Genomic DNA, 23,139 nt, shown 5'->3' on the forward strand with positions numbered 1-23,139 from the left:
CACCCTCCAATGGCCGCCGCGGTAGCGCGCTGCGGCTGGCGCACCGCGCTGTTCTGATGGCAGGAGCCAGGTGCTTCTCCTGGTCTCCCATGGGGTGCAGGGCCCAAGGACTTGGGCCATCCTCCACTGCACTCCCGGGCCACAGCAGAGAGCTGGCCTGGAAGAGGGGCAACCGGGACAGGATCGGTGCCCCGACCGGGACTAGAACCCGGTGTGCCGGCGCCGCAAGGCGGAGGATTAGCCTGTTGAGCCACGGCGCCGGCCTTTTTTCTCTAAATTCTTAATCAAAAGGTAAGTTTCTTATTTTCTGTTATATTCGCTTAAAGAGATTATTATTAACCATTATTTAGCTACAATAGTCAAGTTTTTTTTAAATATTCACTTCAAAGTATTATTTAATACCCACTGTGATTTGCTTTTTGACACAAAGGAGTATGTTACTAATTTTTCAAGCACTGAAGATTTTCTAGCTACCTTCCAGCTACTGCTTTCCAGCTTAATTCAACTACAGTCAAATTCATACCTGGATGCTGTAAAGCTTCATTATGAGTTTCAGGAAGAAAAACCATAAACAAACCCAGCAAACAGTGATTTCATGTTTTCCCTCTGGTAAGTATAACTCTTCAAGGATGCATTGGTGATGGTTTTTTCTCTGAAATTTGTATGGTCTCTTATTTTGCTGAACCTTAGGGAATGGATCTCAGGGGAGGTGAGACTGAAGACACATCCAGTTGTTCACTTAATGATTAAGTGAAGAAATTTCAGATTCAATGTTTAGAGTGGATTCATCAGTTTTAGATTCTATCAGGATAATGACACTAGGATACTGAAGAAATGCTTTGCCTTTGTGTTTATGTATCTGGTTCTTCTGTCTATTTCACAGATAAAAGTAGCTTGTTCTTCAGTTTGTCTAATTGTTTTGAACATCAGAAACAATGTACACTGTGTTCCCTATCTCATACTTTTGTTGCTTGCATCAAGTCAGCTTTATCCCAACAAACAAATCACTCCAGAGCACTCAACAGAAAGATATTTAATGTAACAATTTTACAAAATTATTGGAAAGGTTAGAAAGTGAGAATTCTGTGGCCATTGCTTAAGCTACTGATCTTAGGATAAGAAAGCCAGGATTAGAAAGCTAAAATAGAATCCACAATTGCTTTACACATGCATGGAGATGTTGAATGAAGCAGGGAGACAGCTGTGTCCACACAGCTTTTTCTTGTCAGAAAAGAGAGCAAAATGCAAGTAACATGGTGTCAGTTTCCTTCTACTTTTAAATGTCTGAAGTTCACATAATTGGCAAAACTTATTTGCATCTAGAACATATAACAAGAAATTCTGTAAAAGATAGTTTTTAGCGAAACCATTACTGCAACAGAGCAAGGCACACAGGAGGTAAAAATGGATGTTAGGAGTTAAGAAAGGACATGTATCATTATCAAAATATCCATGGGAGTACTTTCTTACCCACAGATCCTGTTAGGATAAAACTAATAACAAAATGTTGTTAGTTAATTTTTCCATTTTTGGAAATTATACTGAACACAATTTATTTTGTTTAGCACTATTATGAACAAAATCTTGTCTTTGGTATAACTGTCAGGTACATTCTTATCAAATCCCAGTTGCAATCTCAAACTTTAGCACTTCTCAAGTCAAAAGCTTGTGATGAATTTTATATTTTGATTTATATATTACAACTCCACACAAACAACCAATGACTAAAATCTAATCAGACTGAGACATTTCAACTTTATTCCTTATTTTGTTAGATGCCCTTTCTTTTCATGGTATAATTTACTACTGTACAATAATCCAATGAAATTTTTATGAACACCAAGAAAAGGTTCTATGGAGCTCATTGTCTCACTTTACATTTTTCCCTTAAGTACATTTTTCTGGTTTTGCATGGTGCCAAGAAGTAATACCTAAAAATATGAAAAGAGAGTATTTCATTTGAAGTACAGATCAGTCCAACATGCTTGAAATTAACCCAGACCACTCCCGAGTTTACACTGTTCACTGGATTCTATATCTCCACATAGTCAGAAAATATGTCTGCATTTCAACCTTTCAAGGCTGTGTTTTGAGCAAGGTATGAAGATTTATGAATAAACAAATTAGCTTTTGGGATAACAAGTCTCACCAATGGATCATAACACAAGGTCAAGCTAAAATTTCCCATAGTGTAATCTCATCAAAGTATCAAATCACAGTCTTTGCTTTTTGTTATTTCTGTGCATTATGAAAAGGGGACCTGGGACAAAGGACTGACTTTTAATTTACTTCATCAATTTACAAATTACTGCATGATCTTATATGGTTTATTATTATGTAAGTAACATATTTCTTATATGAATTATGCTTCAATAATATCAGAAAGGAAACCAACACAAAAATATTTTTCTATTTGTAATGTTCAAGATTATGCAAATAATATTATTTAGAACACTTTATTTTATTTGCCATATTCCTTTTATGCATTTTTTTTATCATGGTGAGTTTCTTCTTGGCTTTCTATCATACACTACTGACAAATGACAAAAGAGGCAATAATGGAAATCTGGCAATGACTGTGAATGCACACATCAACCTGAGCAAAAAGCAATATCATATGACTGACTTTGGATTGTAATTAGGATAGTATAATTTAGTACCATTTCTAGCCTTGTTAAAAGAAATAGTGTTTTTTTTTTTTTACCATACTTAGCTCATTAAAATTTTGTCATAAAATTTATTCACGGAGGAGTGGTGCCTAGAAATCATCCTTTTTTTTATTTATTTATTTTGACAGGCAGAGTGGACAGTGAGAGAGAGAGACAGAGAGAAAGGTCTTCCTTTTGCTGTTGGTTCACCCTCCAATGGCCGCTGCGGTAGCGCGCTGCGGCCGGCGCACTGCGCTGTTCCGATGGCAGGAGCCAGGTGCTTCTCCTGGTCTCCCATGGGGTGCAGGACCCAAGTACTTGGGCCATCCTCCACTGCACTCCCTGGCCACAGCAGAGAGCTGGCCTGGAAGAGGGGCAACCGGGACAGGATCGGTGCCCCGACCGGGACTAGAACCCGGTGTGCCGGCGCCGCAAGGTGGAGGATTAGCCTAGTGAGCCGCGGTGCCGGCCAGAAATCATCCTTTTTAAAAAAAATATAGTTCTACTGAAGACTGTCCAATCTTCAAATTTAAAACAAGCTATCTGGATAATCAGCACATAATTCTGTATCATTCAGATAATTGAAATAAAGTTTTGGGAACATAATGTCAACATAAATATTTAGATAAGAAACTTTCATTTTGTTTAAAAATCAATTTTCATTGATATGATCTGAGAATACTTTTGCATCTGTATTTCCAAATTGATTTTTGAATAGGCACTGTGAAATACTATAATATCTCAGAAGTCACTTATGTTTTATGTTGCATCGCTCATTTTATGTTTGTCAGGGAATGTTTTTGATCTTTGATATTTGGATACATGATGCATTGACTCACTCAAGACCTAATAGTGAAGGACCTGGCATTGTGCACAGCAAGTTAAGCTGCCACTTGCAAAGCTGGCATCCCTTATCCGAGTGTTGGTTCTAGTTCTCGCTCCACCTCCAATCCAGCTTCCTGCTAATGTGCCTTGGAACGCAGCAGAAGACTGCCAAGTACTTGGGTCCCTGCTTCCATTTAGGAGACCCAAGATAGATTTCCTAGCTGCTGGCTTTGGCCTGGTCCAGGCTCAGCCATTGTGGTCAACTGGGGAGTGAACCAGTGGATGAAGATATTCATTCTCATTCTCTCTCTCTAGCTCTCTCGCTCTTGCTCTCTCTCCCCTCTGCCATCACACTGCCTTTCAAATAAATAAATATTTATTTAGAAATAAATAAAAGAATATGTAACAATTAAAAATACAAATCTTTGAAGAATGTGGTAGCAAGACTATCCTGACTATTTTGACATGTATCCTGCTCTATAGGAGTTTATATTTGAATGAACAATGTATAGCTAAGTAGCATGGCTTATATCATCTTAATACACGAGAACTCAAACCTGGATAAAATAAATTTGCAAGTGGTGTAGCTAACCAGTGTCTTATAAAAAATTGTACCATACTTATCTTATTTTTACTATTTGTTATGGCCAACTGGGGAGTGAACCAGTAGATGGAAGACCTCTCTCTCTGCCTCTCCTTCTCTCTCTGTGTAACTCTGACTTTCAAATAAATAAATCTTAAAAAAAAGAATATCTATGCAGAGCCAGAGCAGCCCCAGCACAGCCCCAGAGCTCCCCGTGGCATTGACTGAAGTTTGTTCTGTGAATGGCTTCTAGATACACATTTGTTCTGACCAGTCTCACTCTTTAGTGGGACTTATTCCTAAGAGAATTCAAATTACTGCATACAAATTACTACTTTATAATGTGGTTTCTTAGAAAGATGATATTAAACATTTGGTAATAGTACAGGTCCTAAGGAGCATTCTAAAATACGATTTGTAACTGCATGCATCCACTGGTTATTGATCAAAAAAGGTCCCACTGCTATTGAAGGGTGGGATACTGATATCATGCTGTAATCCTAAGGCAGTACACTATTTACCAAGTGACATTTTCACTGGTGGAAAACTGCATGTCATAGAAGTGGATAGGAATACAATAAGAGGTACGTTATCTCAAATGGTTCAGAGGATTGGAGGATTATGAATATCAAATGAGGATCTTAGGGGTGTTGGTTTAATGCAACAGAGAAAGACACTGAAAGGCTTAAGGTGATTAAACATTAGCTTGATGCAATGTAAAACCAAAAGATGTGTTAAACAGTACATAAAGAGAGTTTAACATACTGGTTGGAGGGTCAAAAACAAAAAGATGTGGGTCAAATCCAAGACTTAATTATTAGGGTAGTATTTCTCCAAGTAGGTCTTAATTTAAAAAAAAAAGTTTATTTTTTTATTTATTTGAATGGCAGAGCAAGAGAGAGGGAGAGAAATGGGGGGAAGGGAAGTGGGAGGGGGAATGAAGTGGGAAGACAGAGAGGAAGAAAGATCTTCCATCCTCTGGTTCACTCCTCAAATGACCATAAAAGCCATTCTGAGCCAGGCTGAGGCCAGAAGCAGGGAACTTCATCCTGATCTCTCACATGGGTTGCAGAGACCCAAGTACTTGGGTCATCTGCTACTACTTTTCAGACACATTAGCAGGAAGCTGGATAGAAAGCAAAGCAGCCAGGACTGAAACTGGCACTCCAATATGGGATGCCAGCATTGCAAGCAGTAGCTTAACCTGCCGTGCCAGAATGCCAGCCCTCGAGAAGGTTTTATTCTTAACACAAACAGTTTGTAATGTCAAATTTGAGTTCCTGATTTACAAGTCATGGAACTCTAAACTTGGTTGAAGATGTATGATCAGCACATTCAAAACTCCTGAATACTTTATATTTCTCTGGACACTCTGGATCTAGATTAACAGACTATCCATCCCATAAAAGATGGCTGCATCCTCTTATGAAAGGACACAGACTGGAGTAAAACATGTGACTTGCTCATTGGCACCTGCTCTCACTTGCATGTCTGGCACTAGACCAGTAACTGGGAACACTGCACATCTTAACCTGGTCAGGAAGTATTCAATCTGTCAACGAAGGACAGGATCTATACAAAGGAAGAGCTGTAAGAGTTAGTAACACACATAAATAACAGCCAGGAAAACATAAATGGATATGTGACACTGGATCCTGGGAACACTGAATTGAAGGAGCTATGATATAAAATTGATAGTGAAAGGGTGTTCATACTGAATCATTCTCAATGGTCTATGTTTTAATGCCTTGACAACAGCCTAACAGAAGCAGTCATACTTCCAGGATGGCTCTTGAAATCTTGAAGAGGTAATAGCCATGCCAAGAGTGATAAAATTGGTAGAACTGCTTCAACAACAGTAGAAGAGGAGAAATCAGAAGACTCAGATCAGTAGATGGAAAATATGCTAATATTTTATACTGATATCAAAATATAGTAAGGCTAGAAATCCACAAACTAACTATATAGTCTAAGATGTAGCCAGGAAAATACCTCATTTACAGAGCAATATTAATCATGTTAGTGTAAAGGAACAAAGGACATTAGTTCTATGTGATAGGAAATACTCTTATAGAACTGGGATTCATGATAACAAATGATAGCATCCTGAAATAACACAAACCAGGGGACAAGGTATAGACACCAAAAACAATGTGTGCCTTTGCATAAGCCATCCTTCAATGTTCAGCTTATGTAGGTAGTCACTAGAGCTGCACACCTCAAGGAGATCCACCTTTGTGACATTGAGCATTTTGCAAACTGCAAGTGTTAACACTTCATCTTGACTAGACCCAACATAAGTTGTAGACATAGGTTGCTTTTTCTGCCTGCATGTCCTTCAATACTACTACCCAAGCATTTACAGAGTGTTTAGAACACTGCAAAACGTTATTCATAACATAGACCCGGGCCAAGGAACTCGCCCTACCCCAAAAGAAGTGCCTAAGAGAGTATATGAAAATCGAATCTGCTGGTTGTATCATATTCTGCAGCACTGCACCCTCAAATGCCAGCCTGCTAGAGAAAGGATGAGCAACTAAGGGGTCAGTTTGCAGCTTATATAATTCTATAATGATGGGGCACCATTCTTCAAGACATGTATACATCCTTAATCAGTAACAACTGCCTAATGTTTTATCTCTAATACATAGACAATGTGGGTACTTCAAAAATCTGCAGAAAATGGAATTTAAAGCATAAATTTAGTTTAAATCCATGCTGTTTTGTAATACATATTTTCCATGAACTTTTTCAGGACTCCTGAGAGGTGAGTCTGGAAGTAGCAGTAGTCACTCCAGCAAACCATCTGTGTAACTTGTGCTTTCCACCCCTGCCAATGTGTGCATTCTGTATCTAAAACACCTGGTTTCCAGAGAAGGATCACTTGCTCACACCTGAAGCTACCGAAATATCCTTTTGAACTTTAAGCCATGACGGCCACCTGTTCACATCAGGATTCTCATGCCAAGAGATCTGCCACCAAGGAGAGGAGCTAAATCAGGTTCCCACACAAGAACAGCTCACATGGGTCTGTGCTGTGGCATAGCTGATAAAGAGGAGGATGCCTGCAGTGCTGGCATCCCATATGGGTGCCGGTTCTAGTCCTGCCTGCCCCTCTTCCAGTCCAGCTCTCTGCTGTGGCCCAGGTGCTTGGGTCCTGCACCTGCATGGGAGACCAGGAGGAAGCACCTGGCTCCTGGCTTCAGTGGGGTACAGCTCCGGCCGTTGCTGGCATCTGGGGTGTGAACCAGCTGGTGGAGGGCCTCGCTCTCTCAATTCTGTCTTCAAATAAATAAATAAATCTTGAAAGAACAGCTCAGGAGCAGCACAGCTCACAGCCCTGCCTTACCCGGAAGTGAAGGGGCAGGACGCGGGTGTTCACGGGGCACCTTCCACAAGACACGGCTTTGTCCTCAGGACGCCCTAAGGTCCAGTGACCAGCGGGAACCCTGCAAGGGAACCTGGTGGTGTAGACAGACAGACGACGCCCTCCGTGGCTCCTGCCTCACCCAGCTCACGTGTGCTCCCTGGCGCCGGTTCTGAGGAAAACCCAGGCCTGGGGGCCCCTAGTTCCTCAGACGGAAGGGACAAACTCAGTCCAACACGCCACAGGGGACAAGTTCAAGGGTCTTTACCTGCAGAGCCTGGGGTCAGGACAGACGGCCGCCCGCGGGCTGCGGGTCACCTGAGGCGGGAACGCAAGCATCGCGAGACAAGGCGCGGGCGCGGGTGCGAGCGCGCATGCGCGGGGCTGCGGGGCAGCCAGCCAGCCAGGCGGTGCGGGTCACTCGAGGTCCGCAGGCCAGCGGTCACTGTGCGGGAGTGGGCGGGGCGGCGGGCCGGCAGGAAGCCTCTTCATTCTGCTCTCTGGCCATGAGCTGGGTCGGGAAGCTGCGGAAGGTGGCCAGCGCCTGCTTCTGAGGTGAGTGGGACAGGGTTACTTTGTCTTTAACGTGGATGCCCAGCAGGCAATAGCCGCCCAGACCCGTCGGAACCCGCTGGAGGGGCTGCCGCGAGCTGGGAAGGCCGCAGCCGGCAGCTGGGCCAGCTGGGGGTGGTCGGCTGCCTCCTCATTGGGTCGCAGTTATACACGAGGAGTGCGGAAGTCACCACCTCAAATGTCGGAGTTTTCTGAAGTTCAGTCGCCTCAGAGCTGCAGGTGGGGGGTCCCCTAGAAGCCGGACGCTCTGCACGTCGGAGCGCTGCTAGCGGGGGCGCTGATGGCTGCGTACAGGGAAAGACAGTGACGCTCAGACAGAGACCCTCAGACAGTGACCCTCACACAGTGACCCTCAGTGACCCTCAGACAGAGACCCTCAGACAGTGATCCTCAGAGACCCTCAGAGACCCTCACACAGTGACCCTCAGACAGTGACCCTCAGAGACCCTCAGACAGAGACCCTCAGACAGTGACCCTCAGTGACCCTCAGAGACCCTCACACAGTGACCCTCAGACAGAGACCCTCAGAGATCCTCAGACAGTGACCCTCAGACAGAGACCCTCAGACAGTGACCCTCAGACAGTGATCCTCAGTGACCCTCAGACAGAGACCCTCAGACAGTGACCCTCACACAGTGACCCTCACACAGAGATCCTCAGGCAGTGACCCTCAGGCAGTGACCCCCAGACAGAGACCCTCAGAGACCCTCAGACAGAGACCCTCACACAGTGACCCTCACACAGTGACCCTCAGCGACTCTCAGACAGTGACCCTCAGAGATCCTCAGAGACCCTCAGACAGAGACCCTCAGGCAGTGACCCTCAGGCAGTGACCCTCACACAGAGATCCTCACACAGTGACCCTCACACAGTGATCCTCAGTGACCCTCAGGCAGTGACCCTCAGGCAGTGATTCTCAGATTATTCCTGAAGCCAGTGCATGTGGGTGACCTGCAGTTCTGTCACGGTACCCCAACTTTTTTTTTTTTTTTGGACAGGCAGAGTGGACAGTGAGAGAGAGAGACAGAGAGAAAGGTCTTCCTTTGCCGTTGGTTCACCCTCCAATGGCCGCCGCGGCCGGTGCACCGCGCTGATCTGAAGCCAGGAGCCAGGTGCTTCTCCTGGTCTCCCATGGGGTGCAGGGCCCAAGCACTTGGGCCATCCTCCACTGCCTTCCCGGGCCACAGCAGAGAGCTGGACTGGGAGAGGGGCAACCGGGACAGAATCCGGCGCCCCAACCGGGACTAGAACCCTGTGTGCCAGCGCCGCAGGCGGAGGATTAGCCTGTTGAGCCGCAGCACGGGCCGCTATCCTACCTTTAAAGTAAGGATCCGACCCCCACCCCACCCCCGGGGAAGCTCTTTCCCCGCAGTGTGAACGCCTACCTGAAAGAAATGGAGCCAGCGAGAGCAGGGGGTGACGCGCACCCTGTGGCGGTGCCTGGTCCAGGACCGGAATCCGGGTTCTGATTCTGCATCTGACGTGGGTCGTTAATGATCCACAGCTGAGTTGTTTTCCATAGCTGTTTCTCGCCCAAAGTGGGCTGCCTTTAGGCAGCAAATGACTAAAGGGTGAAAACCTGGCCTTTCTCCGCCTTCAGGACTCGGAAGGGTCGTCCCCACTGCACCTGAGGAGTTGACTGCACGTGGGCGGCAGGCCACCCCCCCCCACACACACCTGGCCCAATCCTGCTTCTCCTTTTCAAACCAGCTTCCTAAAACCACCTTGAAGAGAATGTTTACCTCAGGGTCTGTATTTTGGAGAACTTGACCCAAGAAATCTAATGAATTACACTTTTTTATTGTTTTATATTGTATCATTTCATAATTAGCAAACAAGCAAATAGGGTCTTTCACTAAGTTGCTCCGTGAGTATCTACACAAGTTACTCTTAAAATTCAAACACGCGCATCACTTAGTTTAAACTGGGAACACAAATAGCACTTTTCAAAAATTACAACTGGTTTGTGATTTAAAACAGTTCAGCAGATTATATTCTATATAAAGCACCTTGCTGAAGCTTTATATTCCGCAGGCTATTTTTATATTCTGTATTTTCTATATTTGTTAATTGGAAATTGTATTAAACTATGTCAGATGAAAATAGGAAGGTATTTTGATAACTAAGGAATTTTGTTAATTTTATTTCATGCATTATAATATGTCTTTGATATTTTAGACCTGAAAGAAATGTCTTTGACAAAATACATCCCAAACCTTGCCACAATTTATGAGCACATTCCAGTAATACATAGCCTACTTGTATTCCTTTTGCATATCATTGCATTTCATAACACAGGCTTTTAATTTTTTTCTTTTAGAATTCCTTTTTCTTAGAACCCCTTTTGGCTTTCCTTCATTCTTAACCCTGTCTTCTGCATTGGCTGACTCCTTCATGTGATTCTCATTGACTCACTGAAGGTGATTGCTTATGCAGAAAGTCCTCCCTGATAACTCATGTTTTCTTCACAATGGGTCAGTTGCCCTAATTATCTGCCTATTTTTTCCTAGCATGTATTCTGATTATACTGGAATAATGTGTTAATGTCTGTTTTTCCATCACAACACAAAGAATTATTATTCCTTCCTCTATGCCCTCTCTTCCTCCCTCAAGTTTAGCACTCCTGTGGGTGTATAATAGATGTTAATGTAGTTCCTATATGAAAGAAGTAGCTGATTTAAGAGACAACAAGCTGCCATAGATGAGAGTTACAAAATTCTTTGGTAATGACTTCTTCCTCCGTTGTTTCTTGGATTATTTAATACACATATACTTTTCAATTTGTATTTTTAATTAATAAATAGACCCATTCAGAAAAACCCAAAACCCTTGTTGTCTCTGAATATTTTTTCTTTTTTACTTATATGTTAAATATATTTGTGAGAATTTATCTAAGCTATTGACCTTAGACCAAGAGGAGGAAAACAAGTGCTAAGATGAACTGAAATTGTGAGATACTCTCCAAGAAACAAAATAAAAAGAGAAGATTTTCTAAAACAAGTATCTCTTAGTATAAGCAAAAGTTTTATAGAAGGTCACCTTCCTGATTAGGTTACTGCTTGTTATGGTGATGAAAGGTGATGAATCCTTTGAGGTATATAAATTCCTACAATAAGTCTATTTCTTAATTGTTATAAAAATCATAGAAGTTATACTTTAAAGTTAGAAGAATTAAAGAACTTCTATTACCTACTCAGAGTCCCAGTATAAAAATAGATCTACAAGTAATAACAGGATACTATTAAGATGTGGTATTGAAAGCATATTATAGGCCGGCACCGTGGCTCAATAGGCTAATCCTCCGCCTTGAGGCGCCGGCACACCAGGTTCTAGTCCCGGTCAGGGTGCCAGATTCTGTCCCAGTTGCCCCTCTTCCAGGCCAGCTCTCTGCTATGGCCAGGAAGTGGAGGATGGCCCAAGTGCTTGGGCCCTGCACCCCATGGGAGACCAGGAGAAGCACCTGGCTCCTGGCTTCAGATCAGCGCGATGTGCCGGCCGCAGCGGCCATTGGAGGGTGAACCAACGGCAAAGGAAGACCTTTCTCTCTGTCACTGTCTAACTCTGCCTGTCAAAAAATAAAAAAAAAAAAAACAAAGTGTTAAAAGGACATAAAATCAGGAATGCATAAACCCACATTTGTCTAACAATTTCCCCACTCAATGCTGCCATCAAAATGAATGCAAATAAGTATTGGAAAAACAGAAATAATAGTAGTTTGTTAGCAGGGGTTTCAGTACCAAACTTTCATACCAAACAAGCTAATTAATGCATATCATGTAGTAAGTTTTTGCATCCATAACCCACCACAGTCACCAGTATCGTGAATTCATATAATAGAAATTAACATCCTGTAGTAAATAGCAAAACAAAAAAAATCAAGAAACAAAAATGGCAAAATTTGTATACCACAACAAAGACCCAAACTGTACAACCTGGATCTTCTCAGATCATAGCAGATATATTGTGTTTTTGTGTTAGAAGTCAAAATATTAATTCCTTGAGAAATCACCTGGTCCACTAAATGAGTAGTGCTAGTATTTATCATTTTGATCATAAAGGAATAGGAAAGTGAAGGGGACAAATCTCATGAGCACTGACAGTCTAGACTCAGGATAAACGTTTAATACTCAGAAGTTTATCTCAGTAGAAGGTTCTTCAAATCAATCGATGGTAACACCTCTTCTTTCTGGATGAAAGGACAACATGACAAAAGACATATAGTTTCTCATTTCCCTGGATTCAATTATTCAGTATTCAATATTTGTTACCTGGATTAAACACATACACCAGGTTTTTCAAATCTGAGAAAAACAGACACATGTATTTGTCCAAGAAGGCACATTGTCATGAGTGCTTAACAGAAATAAAATAGAAATAGTGCTGGTTTTTATTAGTTATATATTATTATGCTCCTTGCAATAAGAATGCATATTATTATGTCAATAATTATGTCAATTAAAGATACTAACCAAAACTAGATTTTCTGTGGATGATACTCCCTAAGTGATTTAACTGAGAGTTTTATTTGGACAGTGGTCACCTCTAAGAAATCTGAAGTACTTCGTTTGCCCACTCTCAAAATCTGATTGTCCATCCCTGCAATCATCTCCAAACAGCATTTATTCAATGACCTTGACCAATTTTCAGCTTGTTGAGTACATCACACATTGGCATTGAAAGTAGAAATCAGGAAGATGAATGGTGGGCCGGAAATCACCAGAGCTGATAGGAATAATTTATCTTAACAGCATGATAGAATAATCACATTCTGATAGGGCATACGAGAGTCTAGAAGTTGACTTTAAGGACAAAGTCCAGGAAGATTTACAATTTCCGAACTCAGGGACACTCAAACTTTATATTTTTTTCCCAAATAGTTGATGCTCCTTCTTTTAAAATATGTGAACATTTCTCTGTGCTGAATGTCAGTGTATGGACTATTACATAGAAGTTAACTAACTACAATAAGGGAATTGAAGATTATATGCACTAGTGTTCATCAAGGTAAACGATAGGTATTAGGCCTCTTCATGTATCCATGTTTTTAGTAGTATTTTATGACAAAATTCTGTATTGTTTTTCTTTTTTGTGACCATTTTGTCTGTGGGGTATTATAATTCATACATAAAATGTGCATTGTGATAAAAACGAACATGGGCAAAACTTTGGAAAATATCACTTACGTGTTATTTTCAGTATAAGCTTTTTTGTGACATTCTTGCAATCAAGTTGTTTGATATACTATATAGGTACCAAGCATTTAAAATATCAAAATTTGTTTTTATGTACCTTAGACAAGCTGATATTTTAAGAAATAGGTAAGCATTTAGAATGGGCTTATAATTAAAATTGTTTTATACATTCTTTCATGTATCAGCATGATTCATACATAGACAAGGTGTTCATGAGTGTAGGAAATTCGCTTTTGGCATTTTCTTGTGATAATTTTATTTCCTAAGTCCCTTTGTATTCTTTATTGTTATCAGTTGTTCTATACTGTAGTATATTACATAATATGGAATCATGATTTTCTTTTAAAAATATCATTTAAATTGTATTAAAAAAGAATTATCATTCTATATCCTACTCTTTTTAAAGCATGAAATGTAGCAAGATCTTCCTCTTTCCTTGAGTGGAGACGCATTCCCTTTCTGGTCACCATTGTTTGATACATAGTGGTTTACCATCAGTTTCAGACTTCAATATGAATGTGAATCATGGATTCCAACCTTATACAGTGCTGTAGCCACTCATCCTCACTTGCTGGAGCTTGCTTAAGGTGAGAAAATTGTAAACACTACCATGGTCAGTCTGCTTGCTTGCTTAATGTCTTGCTTCCTCACCTCTTCCCACACTCCCTCAATGACTTCTCATGGTCTATGACCATCCTGAGCTGGATCAAAAAACAGAGGAAAAGTAAGGGAAACTGGAAAATAGTGACTCAGTTTTTACTTTTACAAACTACTTTGGGTCTAAAAAAAAGTATACATTTACCACTTTTGGGGCCGGCTATGTGATATAGTGGACAGCCTCTGCTTGCTGCGCCAGCATCCCATATGGGTGCCAGTTTGTGTTCCAGATGCTCCACTTCTGATCCTGCTCTCTGCCGTGGCCTGGGAAGGCAGTAGCAGATGGCCCAAGGGCTTGGACAGCTGCACCAATGTGGGAGGCCTGGACGAAGCTCCTGACTTAGGCTCAACCCAGCTCCAGCCTTTGCAGCAACTTGGGGGAGTGAACTAGTTGATTCTGTCTATAACTCTACCTCTCAAATAAATAAATAAAATCTTTAAAAAAAATCTACCACTTTCTTTCAAGGAGCTTGTTCCTGGGTGACATCAGCAATGTCTTTTCATCTGACTTCCTGATCCACTTGTGTTTTTGCTGCTTTGGTAATCCATCCCAGCAATTAATTAGGTTAAAATCTGCCATCACATCATGTGATCTTCTTGGACACAATTTTAAATAATTCTAGCCACAGTTTCTCTCATGCAAAACCAAATCTTATTCCAAGACAATACCCACTTACTCTGATTTTTCTCCATGAAAAAATTCTGTGAGTGGTTATCTTATAAAAAATTGTTTATCCTGCCAGACTGCCCAACGCACACAAATCTCCTTTTAACATGCTGAGACTACTTCTAAAATGTTCGTGGTTGGAATCTGATGTGTAATTTTGTGTGCCAACTTAGGTTGGCCATGGTGCTCAAATGTTTGTTTGAACACCAGTGTAGTCGCTGTTTGTGAGATGTGATTAACATTTAAATCGGTAGTAGATGTTGAGTACCATCTGTGATGTTGTCTGACTTCATCCATTCAGACTAAGGCCTTAGGAAAGAAAAGGAAGAAAGAACTCTGTCTCCTATTTAATCTTGATAGAACTGCAGCATCAGATCTTCCTCAGGTCTCTAGTCTTCAGACCTGCTCTGAGAAACTTAAACTGCCAGCCTCCATAGTGGTCTGAATCTGTCTGTCTGTCTGTCTATCTATCTATCTATCTATCTATCTATCTAACATCCGTTGGTTCTGTTTCTCTTGTGAGTTTTCATAGGAACCTCATAGGATTCTTATCAAATTCTCTGAATAGGCTCGCTGAATTCCCTTCTTTTGCTTGAGAGTCCAGAGGAAGCAACTCCGATTCTACCCCACTGAAAAAAAAAATCTTCCAGACCAAGCTTTCTTCAAATAAATTCTCTTTTCTTTTCTTTTCTTTTCTTTTTTTTTATTTTTTGACAGGCAGAGTGGACAGTGAGAGAGAGAGACAGAGAGAAAGGTCTTCCTTTGCCGTTGGTTCACCCTCTAATGGCCACTGTGGCCAGTGCCGGTGCACCGCGCTGATCTGAAGCCAGGAGCCAGGTGCTTCTCCTGGTCTCCCATGGGGTGCAGGGCCCAAGGACTTGGGCCATCCTCCACTGCCTTCCCGGGCCATAGCAGAGAGCTGGCCTGGAAGAGGGGCAACCAGGACAGAATCCGGCACCCCGACCGGGACTAGAACCTGGTGTGCCAGCGCCACAGGCAGAGGATTAGCCTATTGAGCCACGGCACCGGCCAAATAAATTCACTTTATAAGGGCCTGTTCCTGAACACGTGCTCTCTTGGCTCTGCTCCCTGTTCTCTTGGCCTCTCTTGGCTTCTCTCCTCCTCTTGTCTCTCTTTTCCCTCCTCTCTGTCTCTCTCTCTTACAGTCTCCTTCTCTCTTTTTCCTTCGCTGCCCCTTCATTCTGGTCTGTAGGGTGTCCCCCAATAAAACCTTTCCCTTAAAAAAAAATCTTTCTTTTGATACATTCACATCTTCTTTGTGGTTGTGTTGAGTATCAAGTTTTCAGATATATATTTTTAACAACCTATAAAATAAATGAACAACTTTTCAAAAAATTAAATTATAAATTTTCAAATCAGTAAATGGTATTAAATGTAAAGGTAAATGAATACTCCAAAGAAATCACTTCCTTTATTTAATTTGACATTTTATTATCATTAAGATTAAGTCAGTTGTACCTGTAAGGTGAAGTTACTCTACAGTGGAGTGTAACTGTACATTTCTTGAAAACTTCTCATGTGGTAGCATAATATTCATTATGGTAGCAATATGTACAGGTATAGAAAGCAGTAAAAATTGTGTTTTAGGGGGAGGAAATTTTTAATTTGCTGGCACACCTTTCCCACTCTAATTGTTTATATAGCTTTGTTTTTAGGGGTTCTTTTTCACCTAATTTCAGTGTGAACTCAGATTTCGTAATATCCACAAACTAATTGGCACAGGAGCCAGCTTTCATCCTGTACTGGTTTCTTAGGTAACTGTAGCCTAGCCCATATTCAGAGCAGTCTCTTGTAAATTCTTCTCTGATACTTCTTTGATAAATCACAGGCAAGATCACATGAACTCTAGAGTCACATAGACTCACCCTGTTATTAATTACCACGATTATCACCTGCCATTAGCACACCAGAACCACTTGAACTCTTCTGATTAATGTATCATGTTTTCCCTCAATATATCAGGATTGATTTGATTCATCCAGCATAAAGTATATGATGATTTACAACAGCATTGCACTTTTTATAACCTTTCAAATATTAGAAAGCTAGACAATTCTCATTTTTACTGTACTATAATTGAATGTTACCTGGGTTTAGATGATGAGTTATAACAAGAAGAATGTGTGATGAAATTGCCTTAAGAACCACAAAATATTCATGTTCTAATAAACACATTTTTCATCTAGATACAAGTCAGATGTAGTTTTAATTTGAAATACAATCATATTCAGTCTTAAAGTTTTTTTTTTGTTTGTTTGTCTGTTTGTTTTTGACAGGCAGAATTAGACAGTGAGAGAGAGACAGAGAGAAAGTTCTTCCTTCCATTACTTCACTCCCCTAATGGCCTCTACGGCTGGCACTGCACCGATCCAAAGCCAGCAGCCAGGTACTTCTTCCTGGTCTCCCATGCAGGTGCAGGGACCAAACACTTGGGCCATCCTCCAACTCCCTCCTGAGACACAGCAGAGAGCTGGACTGGAAGAGGAGCAACCAGGACTAGAACCTAGGGTGCCGGAGCTGCAGAGAGGATTAGCCAAGTGAGCCATGGCGCTGGCTAGTCTTAAAGTTTTAAAAACCAGGGATAGCATGTTGATGCAGTGGGTTAACCAGCTGCCTGCAAATCTAGCATCCCATATTCAAAACCATTTTGAGGCCGGCGCCGTGGCTTAACAGGCTAATCCTCCGCCTTGCGGTGCCGGCACACCGGGTTCTAGTCCCGGTCGGGGCACCGATCCTGTCCCGGTTGCCCCTCTTCCAGGCCAGCTCTCTGCTGTGACCAGGGAGTGCAGTGGAGGATGGCCCAAGTGCTTGGGCCCTGCACCCCATGGGAGACCAGGAGAAGCACCTGGCTCCTGCCATTGGAACAGCGCGGTGCGCTGGCCGCAGTGCGCCTACCGCGGCGGCCATTGGAGGGTGAACCAACGGCAAAAAGGAAGACCTTTCTCTCTGTCTCCCTCTACTGTCCACTCTGCCTGTCAAAAACAAAACAAAACAAAACAAAAACAAAAAACAAAAAAACAAACCATTTTGAGGCCGGTGCCACGACTCACTAGGCTAATCCTTTGCGGCACCAGCACCCCAAGTTCTAGTCCTGGTTGGGGTGCCAGATTCTGTCCCAGTTGCTCCTCTTCCAGCCCAGCTCTCTGCTGTGGCCCGGGGAAGGCAGTGGAGTATGGCCCAATTGCTTGGGCCCTGCACCCATATGGGAGACCAGGAGGAAGCACCTGGCTTCTGGCTTCAGACTGGCGCAGCATGCCGGCTGTAGTAGCCATTTAGGGGGTGAACCAACGGAAGGAAGACCTTCCTCTCTGTTTCTCTCTCTGTGTCTCTCTCTCACTGTCTAACTCTGCCTGTCCAAAAAAAAAATTGAATCCCAGATGCTCTGCTTCCAATCCAGGTCCTAGTTTGTCTCAGAAACCAATAAAGAATGGTTCAAGTACTTGGGGCCTGGCACCCATGTGGGAATCCCAGGTGGAGTTCCAGGTTCCTGCCTTTAGCCTGGCTCAGCACCAGCAGATGCGTCCATTTAGAGGGTGAACCAGTAGATGGAAGGTCTGTCTGCATTTCTTTCTCTCTATGTAATTATAATTTTGTTATTCAAATAAAGAAAAAAAAATTAAAATAAGATGTAGAAATTTGCTTAAGTGAAACCGTATGGGTTTTATTTTAGCTTTAACCATTATTACTTTGTGCACTAAGGCAATTATCAAAGCTACATAACTTTTCTATCTTCAGTTTCTGTATCTAAAAAATGTCATAATAGGGCCAGCATTGTGGTGTAGTGGGTTAAGTTGCTACTTATGCACCAGGATCTTATATGGGTGATAGTTCAAGTCCCGGTTGCTCCACTTCTGATCCAGTTCCATGCTAATGCACCTGGGAAAGCAACAGAAGATGGCCCAAGTCTTTAGGCCTCTGTATCCATGTGGGAGGCCTGGAAGAAATTGTGGCTCCTGGCTTCAGTCTGGCTAAGCCCTGGCCGTTACAACTATTTGGGTAGTGAACTGGCAGATGGAATCAATGTCTCTCCCTTTCTGTAACTCTGCCTTTCAAAGAAATAAAAATAAAATCTTTAAATAATGTTTTTTTAAAGGGCATGTTATACATCTTAGAGTATATATGAAAATAAAATAACATAAACATTTACCTTTGCTACTCACTGAGCATCAGCTAAGTTGCCATTCTAATAATAGTAAGTATGGGGTAAAATTATAGTCCATAGGGAAAAGAAAATATACTCTAAAACGTAGTTGAAATAAATAAAATTAAAGTCATTCTTAGCAATGAAATTTAAAACATATATTAGATGTGATATAATGTACTAGTTTTAAATTTGTTCTTGGAAAGACATAGAGGTACACATAAACTTTCCAGACTGTATACAGCTACAAATAATTTTAAGAGAATCAATATTCAGATTCTCAACCTTCTCATTTTCTCTATGTGCCCTGGCTAAGAAGGAGCCATGATTTGTGCACTCCTTGCGTCCCTCCTTGTTCATGGTTCAGAAAAGGGAGGTAGCTCTCATCTAGCCTGGAGCTTTCTGAAATGCATTGCAGGAGTTGAAACTAGCACATCAAAAAACCAAGGATGATCTCCTCTGCAAAATAATATGGGAATTTATTTATTGATTGATTGATATATATTTGAATGACAGAGGGACACAAAAAAGACACATTCCATCTGCTGGGTGACTCCCCAAATTGCAGTAACAGCCTATAATCTGCTGTGCCACAACTCAGATTCCAAGAATATTTGAATTTTAAGAAAGCATATGCACTGATGGTGTAAATTTGTCCATTCACTCAAGATGAAACTTACAATAGAATGAGAGACTAGAATGAGATGGCTGTCTAGGGGATGCCTATTAGCTTAATTATTTGGATTGAAAATGAGGTAGGTTTTTTTTTTAATGACAGAAAGTAAGCCTAATTTGGCTGATTCATTTGACAATGAGACCTGACTTTACCAATTAAATAGCACTATGACTTTATCTATAATTTGAATAAAATAAATCTTCAGGTTCACAATTTCAAGGAAAATATATTTAATACATTTAGATGATTCAAAGTATGTTAGGAAAAAATACATTACAACAATTTAACCTGATGATGAAAATAGTAAATGTCAATTTTATAATTGTGAGAGGCTTCATAGTAGTATAAAATTATTTTAAGATGTTGCTAGAAAAAGTATTTGAAGACTAATATATAAACAATTAAAAATTAGATGAAAAGTAATTATTTTGATGGTTGAAGGAAACATGTATATATATATATATATATTATATAATTGTATTCATCTCAGATAAAAATGTACATATTCAAGAATATTTTCATTGAGGTGGATGTTCTAGTACAACAGTTAAGACTCGGCTTGGGACACCTACATCCCATATCAGAGTACCTTGTTTCTAGTCTCCTATTCTGCTTCTGATTCAGCTTTTTATCATTCTACACTTTGGGAGGCAGCAGATGATGGCTCGAGTTCTTGGGTCTGTGCCATGAGTGCAGGAAGCCAGATAGAACCCCATTGTCTCCTGGCTTAGGCCTAGTACTGCCTTGGCTGTTGTTGGAATTTGGGGAGTGAACTAGAAAATGGAAGATCTCTCCTTCTCTTTCTCTCTTATATCTCATTCTCTTTCTCCCTCCCATTATTCTTTTCAATCAAAATAAAACTTTAAAATGAAAGACTATAACCATTATATACCAGAAATATATATAAGTATCCATGATATTTTCAGGGAGCTAGTTAAAAATCAGCACATACGTCTGTAAAATTGGCATAATGACATTTATTTACTGACTTAGGGTCCTCTGAGAATTATTGTTTGAGATTTTTTATTTGATGTACTAAACTTTTAAAAATCAGTCTTATTGAGCTTTCTTTATGGAACAGAAAACATTCCAGCTTATACAACAGTAATTTTTTTTTTTTGACAGGCAGAGTGGACAGTGAGAGACAGAGAGAAAGGTCTTCCTTTTGCCGTTGGTTCACCCTCCAATGGCCGCCGCGGCCGGCACGCTGTGGCTGGCGCACCGCGCTGATCTGAAGCCAGGAGCCAGGTGCTTCTCCTGGTCTCCCATGGGGTGCAGGGCCCAAGCACTTGGGCCATCCTCCACTGCACTCCCTGGTCACAGCAGAGAGCTGGCCTGGAAGAGGGGCAACCAGGACAGGATCGGTGCCCCGACCGGGACTAGAACCTGGTGTGCCGGCACCGCAAGGCGGAGGATTAGCAGAAAGGTCTTCCTTTTGCCGTTGGTTCACCCTCCAATGGCCGCCGCGGTAGCACGCTGCGGCCGGCGCACCGCGCTGATCTGAAGCCAGGAGCCAGGTGCTTCTCCTGGTCTCCCATGGGGTGCAGGGCCCAAGCACTTGGGCCATCCTCCACTGCACTCCCTGGTCACAGCAGAGAGCTGGCCTGGAAGAGGGGCAACCGGGACAGGATCGGTGCCCCGACCGGGACTAGAACCTGGTGTGCTGGCACCGCAAGGCGGAGGATTAGCCTAGTGAGCCGCAGCGCCGGCCAACAAAAGTAATTTTTAAAAGAAATTTCTACTCCTACTTATCTCACCTTCTTTTAGAGTGTCCTCAAAATATTTGAGATTAGGTGTGTTGAAATAAATGAACCTTTGTTTGGTTCACTAGGGGGTCTTGTCCAAAGAACAAGGAAATTGTATACCCCAAGTTGAGAAAAGATAGGTAATTAACACATATGTTATAAAAGGATGCTAAAACAAAAACAGTGGGATCTTTCACCATAAACACGAGGCAGAGAAAGGGTAGAGGGGAAGAAATCATAAGAAACTACCTGCTAGCATCCAGAATTAAAAAAAAAAAATAGTTCTCAATAAAGACTTGAAATCTAGACTTTGCTTCTTGATTGGTAGAATTCCTGAAATATTAGGAGGAAAAGGTCTGATTTTAGAGGCTATTAAGTTGTTAAATGCCATCATTATAATTCATTTGTTCAATCATGTCTTGATAGATCACATAAGTGATATAACAAAATAGTATTGTTGTAGTGGCCACTCTAGATACATCTTACTTTTTGGGAACAGACTAAGTAGTATTGTCATAGTGGTCACTCTAGATACATTTTACTTTTTGGGAACAGACTATGAGAAATCATCAGACTTATACTGCTTTCAGAGGGCAGAGAACTAGAGAAATTGCAATAAATAGATCTTTTCATTGCAGTCTCTACAAAGATACTGAAGTGGATTGCCTCCATGAAGTTTTAGAGTTTATGCTATTGATCTAAATAATACACTAAGTGAATTATTTTTTAAATATTTATTTATTTACTCAAAAGGCAGAGAGAGAATCTCCCACCCTTTGATTTAGTCCCCAAATGGCCACAATATCCAGTGCTAGACCAGATCAAAGCCAGAGTGACAGAGGGCCAAGTAGTTGGGCCATCTTCCACTATGTTCACAGGCACATGGGCAGGAAGCTAGATCAGAAACAGAACAGCCAGCACTTAAACTGCTATTCCAGTATGGGTGCCAGTGTCCCAAGTTGCACCTTAACCTGCTCCACCACAATCCCAGCCCCCTAATAGAATTAATTTAGTAGAAAATACAAACTTTATTTATGTGAACATAAGCCATAAAAAATGACATAGATGAAAGAGATGAAGAATGGATTTCTTCCTACTAACTTCTAAAATATGTTTACCATTTGGGGAAAGTAGGCAAAATCTTGAGAAATAGGGAAAGAAACATAATCTTATAGATTAAATGTTACAATTTTGTTCCATGTACTTTTATGACTCTTTGACAAAAAAGCATGTATAACTGTAAAGCCCACATCCTGAAGTCTTTGTGTGAAATATATGGGTTATATTTTCTATTCCTCCAATATCTTTGTTCTTAGTTTTGTAAAGAAAGCATAGCCCTTCCCTGTTTGTATCTTTGTCCATTTGATCTTTAGCATAACAAATAGAATTCATATTCAGAAAATTAAATATCACAGAGAAAACTTCATTTAAATTCCTGGGCTGTGTTATAGTTAAAAAAAAAGCTAACGTTTTCTTGCCTGTAATCTTTAAAAATCATTGTTTTCTTTAAATATTTGGGAGACACAGAGAGGTGGAGGAGAGAGAGAGACAGAGACAGAGAGAGATCCCGTGTACTGGTTCACTCTCCAGAATGACTGCAATGGTCACATCTGCGCTGAAGCCAAAGCCAGGCACTGAGAAACTAACGAGGATCTACCATGTGGATCTCAGGGACCCGACTATTTGAGCGATCATCTGCTGCCTCCCAAGATGGGTTAAAATTACTTCTTAATTCCTAGGTCTGCCTGATATGCACTCATTTCATGTGAGTTCGTTGTTTTATAGAAACGGAACATAGCTGACAGTCAAGTAGCTCTTAATTTTTTTGTATAACCCTAAATACCTACATATTCTTTATGTCTGAAAATGTGCATTAGGAATTACCGATATTTATTTTAAAATCTCAAGCAATTATACTCAAAATAACAATTCCCAGGATATAGATTGTTTTGCTGACACTCATATATCTTGATTAATTTTTTTTAGAAAATGCAATTTAATTTCACATCTTCAGTCTGAAATAGAAATATGTATTTATGTTGCC

This window comes from Lepus europaeus, chromosome 18, assembly GCF_033115175.1.
Source record: "Lepus europaeus isolate LE1 chromosome 18, mLepTim1.pri, whole genome shotgun sequence".
Taxonomy (NCBI): Eukaryota; Metazoa; Chordata; class Mammalia; order Lagomorpha; family Leporidae; genus Lepus; species Lepus europaeus.